Below are 18,858 nucleotides of genomic sequence, written 5' to 3'. Positions count from 1 at the left end.
CACTAAGTGGCAGGTTTTCAATATGATTACTTTGGGGAAGTAACAGTATGCAAATTGGCAGGGCTTGTATAGGGTGGCTTTGCTGTAGTTTCTCCTGAGAGCTTTTAACAAATACCATTGCTTAGATCCTTCCGCTAAGGGAGCCTGACCCCATTAGTCTGAGCTAGTGGTGAGGGGCGGGGCGTTGTGGGGTGTCAGGCATTGGTAGTTTAAAAAAGCTACCAGGTGTGCAGCCAGGGAGGAGAAACCCTGATTCAGGACTTTAGAACTGGCAAAGCATTTTCATGCGTTACTGTCTTTGCTTCTCACATTACATCCACGTGACAGGTGGGGTGGCAGATGTTTTTTGCCCCATTTTACAGGAGATCCAAGAAGATCGCTGACTTGGCAGCCAGGAAGTCTAAGAGTTAGGATTTGAATCCACCTTTGGCCCCAAATCCGGGACTCTTTCCCACCAGCGTAGAGCAAAAGTCACCTCTAAATGAGGTTGTAAATCCATCCAGAGCAACGTTCTCCTCGATGGCGTATTTCTAACTGCACTTCTTTCTCCGTGAGGCTGCATGAGAACAGAGACCAGGCTGCCTTATTCGCTCAGAGCCTAGCGCAAGTTATTTGCGGAGTGAATGAATGAGGAATGAGTGAATGCAGCCTTTGCACCATTGGCGCATTTGCTCTGCTGTTCTCCGCAAGTTCATTGTCAGTTTGGGTGCCTTTGCGCTGCTTCGGTTGGCTACACTGTCCAGTGACAGTTCCACTCAGATGCTGGTTTTACTCCAGGGACATCTGAGCTCACATTTTATCCAGGTCAGGGGAGCTGCCATGAACCCTCTTTTCTTCCCTTTTCCTCAGCACATTTCTGCAGCTGAAAGATTGACTGAGGCATCGGCATGAAGAAATTACATTCTGTCTGCTCAGAAGTCCCACACCAGTGGGCTCGTTATAGTTAGGCCTCAGTGGGATAGTTCTCTTTCTCAGCAAGTCAGAGTGGAAAGAGAAGGGAAGAGTGATCTTCATTAAGATGTGTTCACCCATCAATTTCTTTCCAGATGAACCTAATGGCTCCCTACAACGTGGAAAAGTCCCATCACCTCCTGTTTCCGTGAGGGTGCTTTTGGATGAGATAGCGTTAAATTGGTTGACTTTGAGGAAAGCAGATTGCCTCTGTCAGGTGGGTGGGCCTTATCCAATCAGTTGAAAACCTGAATAGAACGAAAGACTGACCTCCTGGAAGCAAGAGGGAGTTCTGCCAGCAGACGGCCTTTGGACTTGAACTGCAGTGTCAGCTCTTCCCTGGGTCTTCATCTTGATTGCCTTTCGACTTGAACTACAGATTTCGGACTTGCCAGCCTCCATGATCACGTGAGTCAATTGTTTAAAATCAGCGTCTCTCTCTCTCTCTATGTACATATACACAGATCCTATGGGTTCTTTTCTCTGGAGAACTCTGACGAATACATCCCAGTAGTAACAGCCCAGAATATCTCCAGGCATTGCCAGGTGACCACTGGGGGGCAGAATAGTCTCAGTTGAGAACCACCGCTGGTGACGGGTGAGGCTCCCTCAGGGCATAGTTTCTGGAGAGGCTGACCTGGCTAGAATAGTCCAGAACCTAATGGAAGCTAAAATACCTCCTAGAAGGTGTTCTCTGTGTGTAATTCAGTTGGAGTTGGTTCCAGGTCTGGTCTGACAGCAGAGGTCTCAAGGAGTCTCTGGAGTATTTTAAGCTAAAACTAAGGAGCTTTGCCTTGAGCGTCAGATTCTCTCTTCTACAGAAACTGTGTCATACTTGCCTGAATTTTACTTCAAAGAAAAATGAAAACAAACCACCCTTGAATCCAGTCCTTACAGACTTTCTCATTTATAAGATTTTCTCTCAATTACCTTATGTTGAAAAATAGAATATTACTTAGAGAAGATGAGCCATAAACTAGTTCAGATCGATGCAGATTTTGGATGTGAGTAGAAGGCTCCTGAGAGAATCAGTTTTTTTTTATTTTTTGTTTTTTTTTTAAGGGGCAAAGAAATATTATACAGTCGTTATTCCTGGGTGGTAAACTTGAATGTTGAAACTCCTTTCTGAAAACAGTATTGGGTGACTCCAAAAGTGCCTCTATTGATGACAAGGATACTTCCATCAAAAATGAATATGAATAGGGCTTCCCTGGTGGCGCAGTGGTTGAGAGTCCGCCTGCCGATGCAGGGGACATGGGTTCGTGCCCCGGTCCGGGAAGATCCCATGTGCTGCGGAGTGGCTGGGCCCGTGAGCCATGGCCGCTGAGCCTGCACGTCCGGAGGCTGTGCTCTGCAACGGGAGAGGCCACAACAGTGAGAGGCCCGCATATCGCAAGAAAAAAAAAAAAAAAGAATATGAATAAGGCAAGCTAAAAAAAAAAAAAAAGACCTCCTAGACAAAAAAAACAAACAATATGAAGGCTTTATTAAATGAAACATAAAAGCAAATAATATTTCCAAATTTGTATCTTATTTTAAATGTGGCTTTGAGTATGTTCATGTCACTAAATAAATTAAATATTACAAGGAGACATTTGGCTAGTTCCCCTATGTCTATAAAAGTTGGCCCAAATGTACTTTTGCAGATTGTCTCACTGACAGGAAGGAGACCTGAATGGTCAGCATCCGTGGTATTCTTTAAGCGAAAGGATCGGAGGGTGACCAAGCCTGTCCCCTCCCTCCCTCTCCTCTCTCAGCCTTTCTACTCTGCTTTTTCTCCACTTCCTCCCCCCTACACCCCAGCCTCCTCTTCTGCTTCACTCTCCCATTTCGTCTTCCTGTTCTCCTTGCTTTGCTTACTCTCCTTGCTTTTTCCTTTTTCCTTTCAAATATGTACCTTTCAAAGATCTCCATCCCCTTGGGCATATGTGCCCATTCTTGTTCTCCTGTCAAATGTGATGGAAAGATGAGAAGAATTTAGGAGAAGAGAGGGGAAAAAATCAATTCTCGTTGCGTCACTGAGAATGTCAGTGTGGAGGAGCCTCCACAGACGAGCAAGGTCTGGGAAAAGTCACGCGGAGGATGGTTCCATCCATACACTTGGCAAAATATCACTCGCTGCCCTCCCATCTGAACCTCAGAACGGCGCGCATAGTTCCAACAAAGCAAACAAAGTAAAGGTTATATATTTCCTCTACTGCAGGGATGAACTTGCTGCAGGAATCAGCATTTTTTCTTTTGAAATCAGATTGACTTGGCTGCGCTCCCAACCGCCAGAGGTAGTGAATATTTTCAGCTGGGTTTGTGGAAACCGCTCCCTCGCTCGTGGATCTTAAAGAATCCTACCGGATGTCAGCTGCCCACAAAACTGAGGAGTGAGCCTTTAATCTTTAGTTTGTGATGGCGGCCAAGGAAATGCCCATTTCCCAGGTCCCGTGACCTTCTGAGGCAAGTGGCCCTGCTCCACCTTGTATCCCCTACATTCCAGGAGTCCCTGACCCCGCCTCCACTGCCCATCACCTCCCCGATTTTGCCCTTCCAATCCCCGCAGTGTTTTCCCTCTTGGACATTTCAGCTCCATTCTTCCAGGAACACAGCCTTTTTCTTCTTTTTCTTTTTCCCTTTCTTTTTTTTTTTTTTTTTTTTTAATAAGTCTGACTATCTTGCCAAGGAGCATAGGGGTGAGAAAAGGGGAAAAGACCTCTTATTTTTTAGGGACAGCTTTGAGAGTAAGGTTGAATGAACGCCTCCGTAAATTACTCTCCCATGCTTCTTCCATTTTCTGTCTTCAGTCTTTGGTGAGTTTTCTCAAAAGCTCCTGCTTGAAATATTTGAACAAACTGCTAGCTTATACTTACCTTATTTTTTATCTCCGTTATCCATAGGTAATGTTTCTTGGTTTACATTTATTTCTTCATTACTTTTTCTTTTGTTCCCATGCAAAAGACAGATTGGCTGAAATGAGAAAGTCTGGAATTTGGATGTGTGTTACTCTCCTATGAGTATGTTTATAAGCTTTACCATACCTTTCCCCAGATCTTTCCCTAATATGTGTATTTCATAGGTGTTATAAATGATTAGTCTTATAAGTGCTTATTTTCCCTAATGTATTAAAAAGAATACATGTGGGGCAGGTGAACTTTTTTCAGAGGTTAACTCCACAGTCATTAAGTGGACAGAGTCCCTTGTTGCCTTATAAGGCAAGGATCTATAAAACCAAGCCTTGCAACTCTTCCTTTATAAAAGCTCTTGAAATCTGTTCCTTCTTTTCATTTCCTGCTGTCAGCACATTGGTCTGGACCCATGTGACTCTCTGCTTAGGGGTCTTAATCTACTGCTGCTCCCGCCTGTAGCAGATCCTGCCAATAGCCTGTCCGTATCACCCACCCCTTTCTATTCTGCACACTGCCCCCCACCCCATTGCCAGCAGGTGCATTTATGTCTGTTTCTCCGGTGCTACCAGATGCCATTTTGATGCCCATGTGGCAGACTGGCAGTTCTGGGGAACCTTGAATCCCTGCCCCCAGGAGCAAGCCCTCAGCCAATGACTGCTGGGAGCTCATGTATAAACACCTCAGCTCCTACATCCCTTGGGTGGGATGCCTCTGAGCTCTATGTTCTACACTGGCTCCCAGAGTCCCCCAACAAGACTAATGTCCAGTTATCCACGATGATAAATTACTTGACAATGAATACTTTACTGTCTGCCTCCTGTTCCCTATCTCTCTCCCCCAGTCCCATGTTGGTTATGTCCTGGCACCACCCCCAAAATCAGTTATTTTTGCTTGAATCTTGGTTTTAAGGTTGACTTGTGGAGGAACTCATTCTAAGACATTGCCTCTCATGTCAGCCCCCACTAAACAGTCATGTTATATTGAACTTTCTTTAAAACTTCAAGGAGGTTAAAACCCCAAAACTTTTGTCAACATCACCATCTCCACTCAGAAATCATTGGCAACTTGCAGTGGGTAAAGTACAGATGGTTTTAGCCTATGGCTTAAGATTCTATATCATGTGGCTTTTTTCGACCTTCTGTAATCCTGTCTCCTACAACTTCCTTCCGCTCACAATGGAGGTTCCAACCATTCCCAAAGGACACAATGCTCATCTTGACCCCCAAGCATCTGCCGGCACTATTCCCACCACCTGAGCCGCACGTCCCGCCGCTTCAGTGTATCTGAGGCCACCCACCATCAGGACCGTTGTCCTCTTTGTGGATCTTTTTGCTGAACACACCATAACTTTGGCACTTTGCCTTTATTTCTTTATTGTGATATGTACCATCTTTTTCTTTATTCCTCTCCTGGCCTCCCACCTAACTGTGAACCCCTCCTAGGGTAGTTAAACCACTTTCTGTCTTTAGGACCTAGAATGTAGGTTTACAAAGACTAGGAGAGGACACAAAATTCATACTCTGCCATTTATTAAATGTGTGACTGGGCAATATATATATGGTCTCTTTGAATTTGTTTCTGTATTAGTGATATATCAGTAATGTAACACTAGATATAGTTGTGATGATTTGAATGACATAATACATATGAAAAGTGCTCTCGAAACTATCCAAGGGTATCTAGCTAGTCATGATTAAGTGGTTGGCAAATAATTCCTTCTGCTGCTGCTGCAAGTGGGAATGATAAAGGTACGTAAGACAAGCAGCTCCCTAGAGATAAAGAATGAGTATCAGGAAAAATCAGCAAAAAAAAAATATGTATCATTACATTGAGTTTTATTGAACCGGTTCATGGGCAATCAAGTAGCATGATTCTATCTACCCCACATATTCATTAATCCTACAGAAGTTTATTGTTTCAATGTCAGATCATTTTTCTCCCCTGCTCAGAACCCTGAGACGGCTCTTCTTTTTCACTCAGAATAAAACCCAGAGTCCTTAAAATGGCCTAAAAACCCTTTCACCATCTGCCAACCGGCCCCGCCCTCCTCCTGAACTTGTTTCCCATTACTCCTCTCCCTGGCTGATTCCAGCCTCCTCGGCCTGCCTCCTTTCCTCAAAGACATAGTCACGTGGGGTCCTGACTCCTGCCTTGGGTCCTTTGCTCCAGCTCTTTCCTCTGCCTGGAAGGCTCCTTTCCCAGATGCATGTTTGGCGAACTCCCAGCCTCCCCAGATTTCTCCTCAAACCTCTCCTTAGTGACACCTACTCTGACCACCCTATTTGATGTTATAACCGGTTCCCCCACTCTGGTTCTCTCTTTACCCAGCCCTATTCTTTTTACTATAGTACTTCTCATGTATCCTACAATGCCTTTATATAGTGTCTGTTATTGTTTGGTGTTTATTATTAGCAAGTCTTAGTTGACTAATATATATCCCAAGTGCCTAGAACAGTGCCTGGGACAGAGTAGCCACTGAACAAATATAGTTGCTGAATTTGTTGACTCAAGTTCTTACTATGTGCCCACAAATAAAATAGCTCTGATCCTTATACTTGTGCAATTATAGTTTAACAATTACACCCATTTCTCAAATATTATCGACAGCTGAATACGTGCCAAGCAATCTGCAAGGCCCTAGAGATATTACAGCAAACAGAGGAACAATTTCCCTGCTTTCGCACAGCTAATCCTTGTGAAATGATATGATGTTGTAAAAATTCAGGCGTTAATATACGTGAAATACTCAGCCACCAGATTAAACATTCCAGATCGTTATTTTCACGTCCCTGTCTTGTGGACAGACACCAAGAGCACCCTGCCTTGCACATACTAAACCTCAGCAATAAAGTGTACTAAGACAAACACTGGATTGTGTGCTCCCCAAAAACCTAACTTCTACTTTCCATGCGAAGTCATGTTTTGATTCAATAGTTTATATAATTTATTGTCCCAGGAGCTATTTTTTTGAGATTTTTCTTGGAAGACCTATTGCTTTGAGTTGCTAAATACTAGACAATACATTAAAGAGTATATGGTAGAAATTTATCTTGTCCCCCTAAATATAGAAAAGACATAAGGTTAGGCTTCTAAAACCCTGGTGATGGTTCTGGGTTTTGTCCTGGTCTTGACACTAAACCAGTCATATGACAGTGACAGGCAGAGTGTGCACCACTCAGGTCTTCCTTCAGGAGAGAACTTGCTGCAGGAGGTAAGTGGTGGGGTTAGCTGAAAGCCTCCAGCTCTCAGACCTTCGGCATCCACCACAGTGTCCAAACCAAGGCCAGAGGCTTCCAGGGCTGCTCCAAGCCAACAACAGAACATGGCTGCGATGCAAGAGCCAGGCCATCCCTGCCCAACTCGGGACTCTTCTAACGGCCGGTTTTTGCTTTGAGTCTCCACACCAGCCTGGCCAAAGCATTCTCAGAGCTGTTCCCTGGGGCTCTTCCTGTACAATCTTTCCTTTCCACATTGCAGTCCAAGGCCCTTCCTCTTACCCCACTTCCTCTTCCCTTTATCTTTACAGGCTATTCCCTGCATAAATCTTATGTTTCTAACTCTGCTTTTGCTTCCCAGAAAACTTGAAATAGCACCACTGGTACCAGGAGCGGTTCCAGAAAGCTGGCAAGAAGATGGGGTTGGAGACAGGGTCACTCACCACAGGCTGGTGAGGAGGGTCCCAATCCAAGTGGTAAGTGGGGCACAGCTAGTCATGGGCACAGATGGTTGTTCAACTACTAAAAACAATCACCACTGATGAGCAGGGGGTCCCCCGGTGGAGAGGAATGCCCTTGCCAGGGCGGTGGTTCAGGCATTTGAATGTTATGGGGGGCTTCCGTGTATCTAAGGGGAGTGGAGTTGGAGGACTCCCTGCAGAGTGACAGTGGGGCCCGGAAACAGATAGTTAAAGGCAGGCGGAGGAAGCAGAGGCATCTCTGGTCACTTACAAAGAGGCTCCTGTCCCTTGCGGGAGAGGACAACGTGAAGAGCAAGCCCAAGAGAGTCGTGGATCTCCAGAATCTTTAAAACGCTTAGCCCAGGCAGCCTGTTACACGGAGGCCAGTGGCCCGCTTGGGAGAACTTGAGACCCTGAGATACGGGATGGGGACATGAGTGGGTGCCCCCAGTTTTGCTCTGCTGACTGCCCTGAACATGCAGAGCTTGCAGAGGTGGCCACACTGCCTCGTAAAAATCCACACTCTGCTTGAGCAGGAAGACACTGCAGAGGCCTCTCCCTGCAAGACAACACCTGCTCCCCGACGCCCTGCTCTCAGGAGCTGCCCCCGCTGCCTCTCCTGGCTGCCAGGCCAGTAACTAGGGTTAAGTCCAGCATAGCCCAGCAGAGGACATGCTGGGCCTGATGAAGGAGAAGAGAAACTACCCCCCTCCCATGGGACCAGCACGAGTTGGCCAGCATGTAACTGTCAGGGGAGAAGACTACCCAGGGACTGCGTTAGGAGGATGCTTGACCAAGGGGCTGGAAGGTAAAAGTGAACAAGCGGGAAAACTCTGACTTGGGGTCACTTTCTTGGGACATGGGATTTAACACTCCAGCGAGGACCCTGGAGGAATGGGGCAAACACTATGTTTTTACTCAAATCACAGAGCAGAGGTGAAATGCCTGAGTTACCACAGCAGATGGTAAAATAGGATGGAAAAAACAGATGGAAAATAGGATCAGAAACAGTTCACACTCCTTGGAATGAACAACAATATTCATTTACAGTTTTGCACCAGGGCTATGTTAGCTCGCCCACTTTCTGTCTTAATATAGTCCAAAGAGATCTGGACCATCTGGACATCCCGCAGAACATCACACTGATCCATTACATTTGTAAAATAAAGACATGGCTAGCATGCTAGAGACCTTGGTAAGAAGCATGTGTTCAAGAAGGTGGGAAATAAACTCTACAGAGTTTCAGGGACAGGCCACTTCAGTAAAGTTTTCAGGAGTCCTAAAAAGCTAAAGGAGGTACACATTTTTAGGGTCGGGGCATGTCAGGATATCCCTCCAAAGTAAAGAAACGTTGTTGCCTCTTGGATTCCCTATTACAAACAAGGAAGTACAGTATCTGGGGGGCCTCTTCAGCTTCTGGAGGCCAGATAGTCCACATCTGGGAATCTTGCTCTGGTCCATGCGCTGGAGGGTGTGGAAGGCTGCCACCTGTGAGTGGAGCCTGGGTCAGGAAGGAGCTGTACAGCAGGTCTAAGCTGTAGTGAAAGCAGCCTCTCCGCTTAGAGCAGAACAATGGGCAGACCCTGTGGTGTGGGAAGTGTCAGTAGTGAGAAGAGATGCAAGCGCAGAGTTCATGGTAAACCCAAGTAGGAGGATCGTATAACACAGGGCCTTGGGGTTCTTCAGCAAAGGACTTGCCATCTGTAATGGAGAATTATGTGCATCTGAAGAAATAGCTCCTAGCATGTTACTGAGCCCTCATAGAGACAGAGTGCTTGATTATAGTGTACCAGTGACCATCCACCCACAGCTGCCAGTTAGGAGGCAGGTTCTGTCTCACCTGTCAATGCATAAAGTGAAAAGGGCCCTGCAACAATCCGTTATAACATGGAAATGGTATATCAGGGATCGAACCCAAGTAAGACCGGAGGGCATGAGTCAGCTGCGCGAACAGAAAACCCAGACCTCCATATCACCCACATGATGACAGCAGCCCCCCTTCCTCATCTCTCCCCGATGGCCACAGAGCAGGGTGCCTTACAAATAGCTGATGGAGGAGGAGAAAGCCCAAGCGTAGTTTACAGGTGAGTTGGCTAGGCTCAGGGGTGCAAACTGAAACTAAATAGTAGCATTACAACCTCATTCAGGCTGAAAGACAGCAGAGGGGGAGAATCTTCCTAATGGGCAGGCAGTGCCCCTGGTCATCCAATTGATGTGGAAGGAGAAGTGGCCCAAGGTGAGAACATGTAGAAATTCCTATCATTGGCCAATGCCCCAACCAGCTGGTCAGGGACCTGGAAAGAAAAGGACAATGGGAAACAATGAGGTCCAGGGTAAAGGCAGATGGGAGTGGACACAGCAAGTGACAATTTTCACATTGTTAATACCCATCAAAAGGCATCTGCAATAAACACTGAACAACCAAGAAGACAAAAACGACTTGGCCAGTTGACATCAGTGAGCTTGCAGCCCTGGGCACTCTAGAGCTGGCATGATGGGTACATGAACAGAGAGGCCACGATGGCAGAGGCGGAGGCTACACGTGGGCCCAACAGCATGAACTTCCACTTACCAAAGCCAGTCTCTAGTGATTCCTCTGAATGTAGAACCTGCCAGCAACAGAAACCAGTGCTGAACCCCTGATATGGCCCTGTTTCCCAGAGACCAACAGGCCACCTGCTGGAAAGTTGATGACGCTGGGCTCCTTTTATTATGGAACGGCCAGCTGTTTCTCCTCATAGGGATAGAGCCCTATTCCAAGTGTGGACTCGCCTTTCCTGCCCAAGAGCCTCAGCCAGCACCGCTCTCCAGGAGCTAAGAAGTGCCTGATCCATGCTCATGGAAAACGACACAACATGGCATCGAGTAGGGAACACACTTCACAGCAAGGGAGGTCATGTGATCCACAGGACATATCGCATACTGCACCATCCAGAGGGAGCCAACCTGACAGAGCTTTGCATTGGCTTTTTAAAGGTGCAGTTGAAGCACCAGCTTAGAGTCCAGAATCTGCAAAAATGGGATGCTATCTTCCAGAATGCAGACTAAATCTAAATCAGAAATCTCTATATAGTGCTATAAGAAGACTACCTAGGCCTGAGACCTAAGGAGCAGAAGCAGGAATGGCCTCACTTGCCATCATTCTAAATGGCCCTCTGGGGCATCTGTGTTTCCTGTTCTTACAGCTCTGGGCTCTGCAGAGTTCGAGGTCTTTGTCTCAGAGGGGCCATATTCTCGGCAGAGGACAGAGCAGGAGTTCCACTGAACTATGGATGCTACCTGGACATTTTGGACTCACTGTGTCCAGGACCAACAGTGAGGAGTCACCATGTTGGCAGGAGAGATGAACTCTCGTCAGTAGGAGGAGGCGGGGACGTGTGGGATCACTGTAGAGCCCAGGTGATCCACTTAGGTGCCTCTCAGTACTCCTTAGCCCCCAGTATATCTGTAAGTGGACCTCTGTAGTAGTCCTTGCCTTACAAGGGTATGCTTACCAGTGTCTCAGAACCCTCAATTAAAAGATCTCTTTTTCACCACATCCTTCTCCCTTTGTCCCTCCCTTCACAGGTGTCAGATCAGTATTAGATCAGTATCATGGTCTGAGGCTTCCCTCTTACTCCTGTCCCCTCCATCCTTGTCTTTCACAGGCTTTCCCCCCAGTAAATGTCTTGGCCTTCTAATCCTATCTTGGCGTCTGTTTCGTGGAGAATTCAAACTGACATGATGGGCTTCGGTTAATTGGCTAATCTTTTCTCCGTCTTAAAAGTAAGAGGAAAGTTGGGTAGGTACCTAGAGCTAGACATCATTGTAAGCCCTGACTTAACCTGTCTATAGTTTTTAAAAGTAAAATGGCAGAAATAATTAGAAAATTAGTAATTTATTAATAAGCTTGGTTATCAAGTCTTTATTGCTCAGAGATCAAGGAAATCACAAACTCAAACCAGTCACTAGTTTCCAAAGGAAATGCTTCTCATAAAGCCCGAAAACAAAAATTTAACAAAAACTTAGACCAAAAACATGTTCATTGTTCTCATCCTCGCTAAAACCTGGGGCTGGTACGTTTTGCTTGAGGAGTTTTGTTTTACCATAGTGCATTGTTAATGCTCCATGTATAAGTGATAACTCGTGGGCTTTAAGTGACATTAACTAATCTTTGACACGATCTTTCATTAAAGGTGGTATTTTAACCTATAGTCAGATACACTTTCATTCTGATGGTCTGATTTTTCTTTCTGTGGCTCCTGTGGGTGTCACCAAAGAAAGTAAAATTAGGACAAGGTCAATTTTATGTTTACTAGACAGTAACTAGAACATTCTAAATGCACAATTAATGTTTAGACTATATTTGTGCACTTTTTAGCAAATGTATGGTATTGAAAAACATAATCCACTCTAGTCAGAAGCAGTTCTTTTTTAATGAAAATGTGTTGGCAACTGCTCCGTTTCCATGGATTTATGACTCTAATAGGTCCTGAAAATAAAACCCAATCTTTGCCAAAATCTCACTTATGCTTTATATCAATAACATGCCCTTTATCCCTGCTTATGCGTTTGGGAAACAGAGAAACTATACCAATTAGTTAAAAATCTATTAGTTAGGACTCTAAAGAACGGATTTGGAGGGAGGGGAGATGTGTGGGAGCTGACACCTAACACTTTATTTTTGTGAAAAAGAGAAAAATTGTACAGAATCATGATGAATTGAAAAAAAGAGTGAATATTTTCCAGAATACATTTGGAAGTGTATAGTTCAAATTTAAACCATTTTCAATATCTAATGATGTTAAATCACTGCAGGAGACCTCAAGCAACAAGAGAGATACAGTTATGTCCAAGACATTCTACTTACCAAAACAAGTGCACTATACATTTAATTCTGTAATTCTAGTGACTGCAAAAGGATTAAACAGGGTTTAATCCTCAGTTAACTGGAAAGTCAAATCAAATCAAATCACCAACTTGAACTCCATTCCCTAAATAAGCAACTCTTAATTTTAGCTGCACCTTAGCATGTTCTGGGGGAACTTTCCAGATTCTCAATGCCCAGGTCCCACTTCAGACTAATTAAATCAGAATTACTGTGGTTGTTGTTGCTGTTTTTTAATCCACAGGTGATGTGTGGCCAAGATTGAGATCCACTACCTTGGATACTACAGTTGTTTTAAGTTTAAGCTTACTACAGTTATTTTAAGTTTTAAACCAGTTTAAATTACAAATTAAATCTCTACTGTTGGATGAAAGCATATTTGCCAAGTTACCTTTAATTTTACTAGAGCACTGGAAAAAGAATGAACTCCAAATGCCTGGTTAACATTATGTCTGATGGTCTTCCAATCCTTGGGGTGGCCATGTGACTGAGTTCTAGGTGCTTAAATAGAAGGGGAACCCTGCCAGGTCTTTTCCCTCTGAGATAAAAGGATAGCGCCCTACTGGGGGGAAAAAAAGTGGATTTCATCTTTTCTCCATTCTCCTAGCCCTGAACTCTGATATAAATCCGGAAACTGAGAAGTACATCTTGCAGTCAGAAAACAATAGTGAAATAAGTCAAGACAGAGAAAAACAAATACTGTGTGATCTCACTTATATGTGGAATCTCAAAAAACCGGAATTCATAAAAACAGAGACCAGATTGGTGGTTGTCGGGGGGGGGGGGGCGGTGATCAAGCATAGGGGAAATGGGTGAAGGTGGTCCAAAGGTACAAACGAAAAAGGAAAAAATGAAATCAGCTTGGGTCTGTGATGACACTGTTGAGCCACTGAACTACAGCAACCAATTGCCTTCAGAATTTTTGTTGGGGGAAGAAATTATTGATTAAGCCACTATTAGCTGAACCTTCCATTACTTGCAACCAAAATAATTTCGAATGGATACACATTGGCATGCGCTCGCCCTCTCTCCCCCTCCAAGCTACAAATCACTAAACATTTACTATTAGCTGATAACTTTATCAGCTTTTGAGTCACACAGCAACCCCAAAAAATAAGTGCTGTTATTCCCATTTTACATATGCAGAAACTGAGGCCCATACAAATTAGTTATCTTGTCCTCAGCATAGCCCAGCAGAGGTCATATATTCCTTGGATTTTAAGCCAGGTTCTTTTGATTCCAATGCCAGTGCTCTTAATTATGTTGCTATAAACCTCTTGCATGTGTACAGGTCTAGTTGTCCTGATTAAATTGCATGCCATATCATTTAGGAAGAGCATTTTATGCTTCTAGGAATACATATAACGTTCAACATTTAGGTCATTAAATATTTGAAGAATTAATGGGCTTAACTTGGTCAACTGTAAAATTATAGAAAATTTTGTTGGTGGTGGTGGTGGTCTGCGAAACCGCAAGATACTTCCAACTCACTCGAAACAAATAAAACACTCAAGTCAATCTTCCCTGTCAACTTTTTGACAGCACAGATTTGATAAATAACACCATAAATAATAATCTAGGACTTAGGTATGTGACAACTTTTTTTCTCCCTGGTGAGAAGGCAGAAAAATATCAGAGTTTGATGTATATGTTTAAGACAGCTACATGGATGTGTCTTAGAGGATATGGGGTGCTGCAGACTGTGGTGTTGAAAATACAAATGAATCTCTTCCAGGTAGGGTGTATATGTTAAGATTTTGTTATTATTATTATTAGCTAGCACATACCATACTATTTGCCTAATAGGTGCTGTTGATGGACCTCCTGCCATTCCTGTTCTGTATTCTCTCCTTTTGAGCTTTCACTGGAGAACTAATGAATTAGAGAAAGCCATCCAGAGTCAGTCACATTGAGTTTGGAGTCAGACTCACTGGATCAGAAATACTGAATGTTTCCCCTTTGTCCATAACATGAGGAGGAAAGATGTACTTAACTGTTCTTATGAGACTTAAATGAGCTTATCCAAACATAATACTTAAGGCAGACAATAAGTACTTATCAACGGTCTGTGTGCTGAAGAGTGGGATAGGTGTCTGGGAAGTAATGATGGCCCCCGCCCTCAAGAAGCCTAGTCTAGTGAATCATCAGTCTCAAGCCAGTGCCTTAAGAGGCGGGAAGCAATGTGATTTAGAAGACAGTAAAATCTGATGCTTGACACCCCTGAGATCAAGTCCCATTCCTCAACTTTCCGAGTGGCCCTCCAAAAGATATGTCAGTGTACCAACCTGCAGAAGCTATGAAAGTGACCTTATTCGGGAAAAGGATCTTTGCAGATGTAATTAAGTAAGGACCTCCAAATGAGATCATCCTTGATTACCCTGATGGGCCCTAAATCCAATGACAAGTCTTTATAAAACGTAGAAGAGGAGAAGACATAGAAGAGAAAGCCGTCTGAAGACAGAGGCAGAGGTTGAAGTCACGCAGCCCAAGCCAAGTAACGCCTGGAACCACCAGAAGCTGAAAGGGGCAAAGAATGCTCCCCCTAGGTCCTTCAGAGAGTGCACAACCTCGCTACCAGCATGATTTCTGACTTCCAACCTCCAGAACTGTTAGAGAATAAATTCTGTTGTTTGACCAGACCAGGTTTGTGGTGTTTCTTCATCTGTAAAATGGGGACAACATCCTAGTCTCATTTCCTGAAATGTTAAGTGGGGTTAACTGCTGTCTGGAGGAACGCGCAGACGTTTAAAACGGCAAACGTTTATTGAGCGCTTGTCCTGATCATTCAGTGTGCTAGGCGCTTTCCCTGTGTGACTTAGCCATCTCTATTTTATTAATCAGATAACCAAGGCTCAGAGAAATTCAGTCATTTGCCCAAAGGCATACAGCTAAGAAGCGGAAAAAAACCGAGGTCGCAATTCTAGCCGACTCCCGAGATTTCCCTTTAACGTCCCCCGCTGGACTGCCAGGGAGGATGCAAATGAACGCACTCTCAAAGCGTTAACTAGTTTAGCCTCAGTTCCAGCTACAAATTAGCCGAGCCAACCAAGCCTCCACTTCCACAACTGGTCAACCCTCGTGGGACGCCGCCGGCTCCCCTGGCCGGGAAGCGACAGGGTTAATGACGTCATTTTCAGGAGCCGCTATCACGTCTTCGCCCCACGGATCCTTTCAAGGGCCAAACCCCGCCTGTGACGCAGCCCTCGCGCTTCTGGACGAAGGGAGAATGGAGGTGGGCCAATAGAAATGCCGAATTTCCGTTTTTCCGGCTAATCCCCACCCCTTAACCGAACTCGGCCGAGGAAGAAAGGAAAAGGCGACTAGGGGGCGGGGCAAAGCGAGGAAGCGGAAGCCGTGGCGGCGGAGCTGGGCCACACGTGTGCGGTGAGTGTGGAGGCCGCTCCCGGGAGGGATTTGCGGCTTGCTCGGCGCTGAAGTCGGAGGGTCTATCGGGTAGAGGTGTTCACACATGTCACCCGCTGGGCGACCTTCTGTGCCCTTTTCTGTTCTGGGAGTTTGGGGGTTGACGGGAGCCTGGCGACGAGGGCGGTTTACAACTCCTCTCCCTATCACGCTTTCAGCCTTTTTGTCGTATGTTTGACATCCGCTCTGCGCCCGGTCAGTGCTAGATGCCCAGTTTGCAACCTGAATGTACAGTTGCAGGTTGTAAGCGCTGGGAAGGAAATGACCTGGGTGCCGAGATACAAGATAAGGGAGTCTGACGTGATCCTGAAGCCGAGACCTAGAGCGTGGCGAGAGGCAACCCCGAAATCTGAAAGCCCAGGGAAAACTACTTTCCCCAGAGGCCGTAACTTGGGCTAAGTCCCTGAGGTGGAAGGGGGACCGATGTTCGTGAGCTAGAAGTTCAGCCATATAAGATAAAGGAGTAGGGTGAGAGGAGGTTCTGTGGGGCTTTGAAGGCCATGGTGGGAGTTTCGATTTTCTCTACAATGGAAAAATATTCGCATTATTAGTACACAGTGAAGGCTTATAAGCAAGGGAGAAACACAGTAGGCCCTGGTTCTTTTTGGAAAATGGATAATAATTTGGATTATTATTGATTATATAGTTGAATTATTGATGATGGTTTGAATTAGGGTGGTGGTACTGGAGATTGAAGTTGAAGGGTTAGAGGTGTTTTTAAGGATTCGAGAAGAATTATTGAAAAATTGAATGTAGCAGACAAGGAAGAGTAAACTCTCACAGGTAAATCTTAGGTTTCTTGAGCAGTGGAGTGGATGCTGTGCCATTGCTGAAATGGGGAAGAATAGGGTGGGGAAAATTAGATGAGGATGTTATTGTTTGGGGGTGGTTTGCAGTGGTCATATAGTTAAAGAATTTTATTTCGGTTCTATTAAGTGTAAGGTGTTTGTTAGACACCTAAATGGAAGTTTCAGGTAGGCAGTTAGATACAGAAGCCTGGAGCCCAAGGAGATGTTCCTAATGGAGAGATAATTTGGGAGTCCAGCATAAAAAGCCATGGGATTGCACGAGATCACCTAGGGAGAAGAGAGAGGGGAAGACTTGAGGAATGCCAGCATTTAGAAGTTGGGTATTGAATGGTCATTACTTTCAAAGTGCAATGCTGAGCCTGCTGAGAGGAGTCAGGATCAGTCATGATCAGTCACCTGTCCCTCTGTGTCTGGGAAATCTCTGCTCTTTTCCTTCACGAGGCGGAATTGGGCTCTTTCAGCTCTGTGGCTCTCTGAACACTTTTTATATACTTCAGTTATAATGCTTAACTATGCCATGTTTTAATTTTCTGCTTGCCTGTCTCTATAACACCACACTTGATTTTTTTTGTATATATTTTTTAAAACCCATTAGCTCTCTAGCACATAGTATGTAGGTATGCAATACATTTCAAGTCCAAAGCATTGTTATAAGAAGGTCATCACAATGTGCCATAGGAATAAGGAGAATCATTTGAGAAAGAAGGCATCTGGAGGAGGAATGATAAGAAATTGTCATTTAGGCTGGATTTGAAGGATGGGTAGGATTTATATTGATAGAGAATGGCTTTAAAGTTTGGCTCCTGAAAAAGAACAGTGAGGGAGTAAGGTTGGCTTCAGTGTGGTATTGTGATGTGGGTAAGTTAGGACTAAGTTTTGAATGGACGTGAATGCCAGAGTGAGTTTGAAATTTTTCCTATAAGCAGTGGGAAGCTTTTGAAGGTGTTAGAGCAGGGAAATGACATGAAATGGCTGTGATAGTGGAAGACTAATTGGGCAGCAGGCGGTGGATCATAGCAGACTGGGTCTAACGGCAGAAAACAATGTGAGCAAGAGATAGAATCTGAATGGGGTAGTAGAGGGAAGGGAAAAAGAGGAGACAATTCCAAGACACTGGAGTGTGATGGTTGTATGTGATGGTACAGGGTCCCCAAGCAAATGCATTTTGCTAAGTGAGAGAAGCAAGACCCCAAAGGCTGTATATTGTCTAATTCCATTTATAGGACATTTTTGAAAAGGCACAAAGCTAGAGGGTAGAAAAAAGATCAATCATTGCCAAGAGAGCCAGGAGAGGATGATTGTAAAGGGGCTCCACAGGGCACTTTTAGGAGTGTGGGACAGTTCTGTAAGGTGCTGTGGTGGAGGATACATGACTGTGGGTTTGTCAAAATCAGCACTGTACACCAAAAAGAATGAACTTGACTATAGGCAGATGAAAAGAAAGTCAACTGACATGTCAGGAAATGGAATGCAGACTGGAACAAAATGCATCTAACTAGTACAGATGTATAAAAAGACCTCACTGAAGGAGTGGAGGGAAAAGAGCTGACCTAAGTAACTTTGGAAAGCAGTGTTTTGAATGGATACTGTGAGGGAAAAGACAAAAAACTGTAAATAAACACCACATTATAGTTGGTACATTTGTTTTTACCAACTATAACCCTGTGGCACGTCATTAGAGTTGGAGACATTAGTATGAACTTACTTAATAGGTACAGAAATACAGGTTTGTGTATACACATAGGCTAATATACATACATATATTTACCTAGCCCTATCTGGTGAAAAGACCTAGAAGCAGTGACACCCCAGTGACAAGCACACCTAGCACTCAGATCTCAGTAAGAGGGTTTCTCTAGGGTTCCTTGGAGAAATGACTGGTTTTAGGGCTTGTGCAAGGAAAATAAAAGGTAAACTTGGAACAAATGCCAGGAATTAAGGACATGCTAAGGAAAAAAAAAATAAAAAAGGATGGACCATATGAAAAGGACACAGAAGCAACGTTAGAGATTTCAAAGCTGGAACAATTTTAGCAACAAAATACTAAGGAACAAAATACATTTTGTTTAGCAACAAAATACAAAGATACTATTAGCTCGTATGCAAATAATAAAATACTATAAGCAACAAAATACATTTTGTTTAGCAACAAAATACAAAGATACTGTTAGTCCATATCGCAAATAATAAAATACTATGAGGCCATACTGATGTAAATAAATGATTAAATGAATGAGG

At 44.4% G+C, this 18,858-nt stretch overlaps 1 protein-coding gene and 1 long non-coding RNA gene across 4 annotated transcripts in view; both read left to right on the top strand.

The window, feature by feature from the left end:
- Positions 1–1,114: 1,114 nt before the first annotated feature.
- Positions 1,115–11,018, top strand: LOC138414096 (uncharacterized). Its single transcript, XR_011246500.1, has 3 exons — positions 1,115–1,359; positions 7,422–7,536; positions 10,707–11,018. It is a non-coding gene; the product is annotated as an uncharacterized lncRNA (long non-coding RNA).
- Positions 11,019–15,737: 4,719 nt separating this feature from the next.
- The window catches only part of PUM3 (pumilio RNA binding family member 3), a 46,940-nt gene continuing 43,819 nt past the window's right edge, over positions 15,738–18,858 (top strand). For all 3 annotated transcript variants that reach the window (XR_009519873.1, XM_060014682.1, XM_060014679.1), the window contains exon 1: positions 15,738–15,772. The gene's annotated coding sequence lies outside the window, so the exon portion shown is untranslated. The remainder of the gene's footprint in view (positions 15,773–18,858) is intronic.

Source organism: Delphinus delphis, chromosome 6 (assembly GCF_949987515.2).
Source record: "Delphinus delphis chromosome 6, mDelDel1.2, whole genome shotgun sequence".
Lineage (NCBI taxonomy): Eukaryota > Metazoa > Chordata > Mammalia > Artiodactyla > Delphinidae > Delphinus > Delphinus delphis.
The sequence above is the reverse complement of the archived record's forward strand: the minus strand, read 5'-3'. Positions and strand labels throughout refer to the sequence as shown.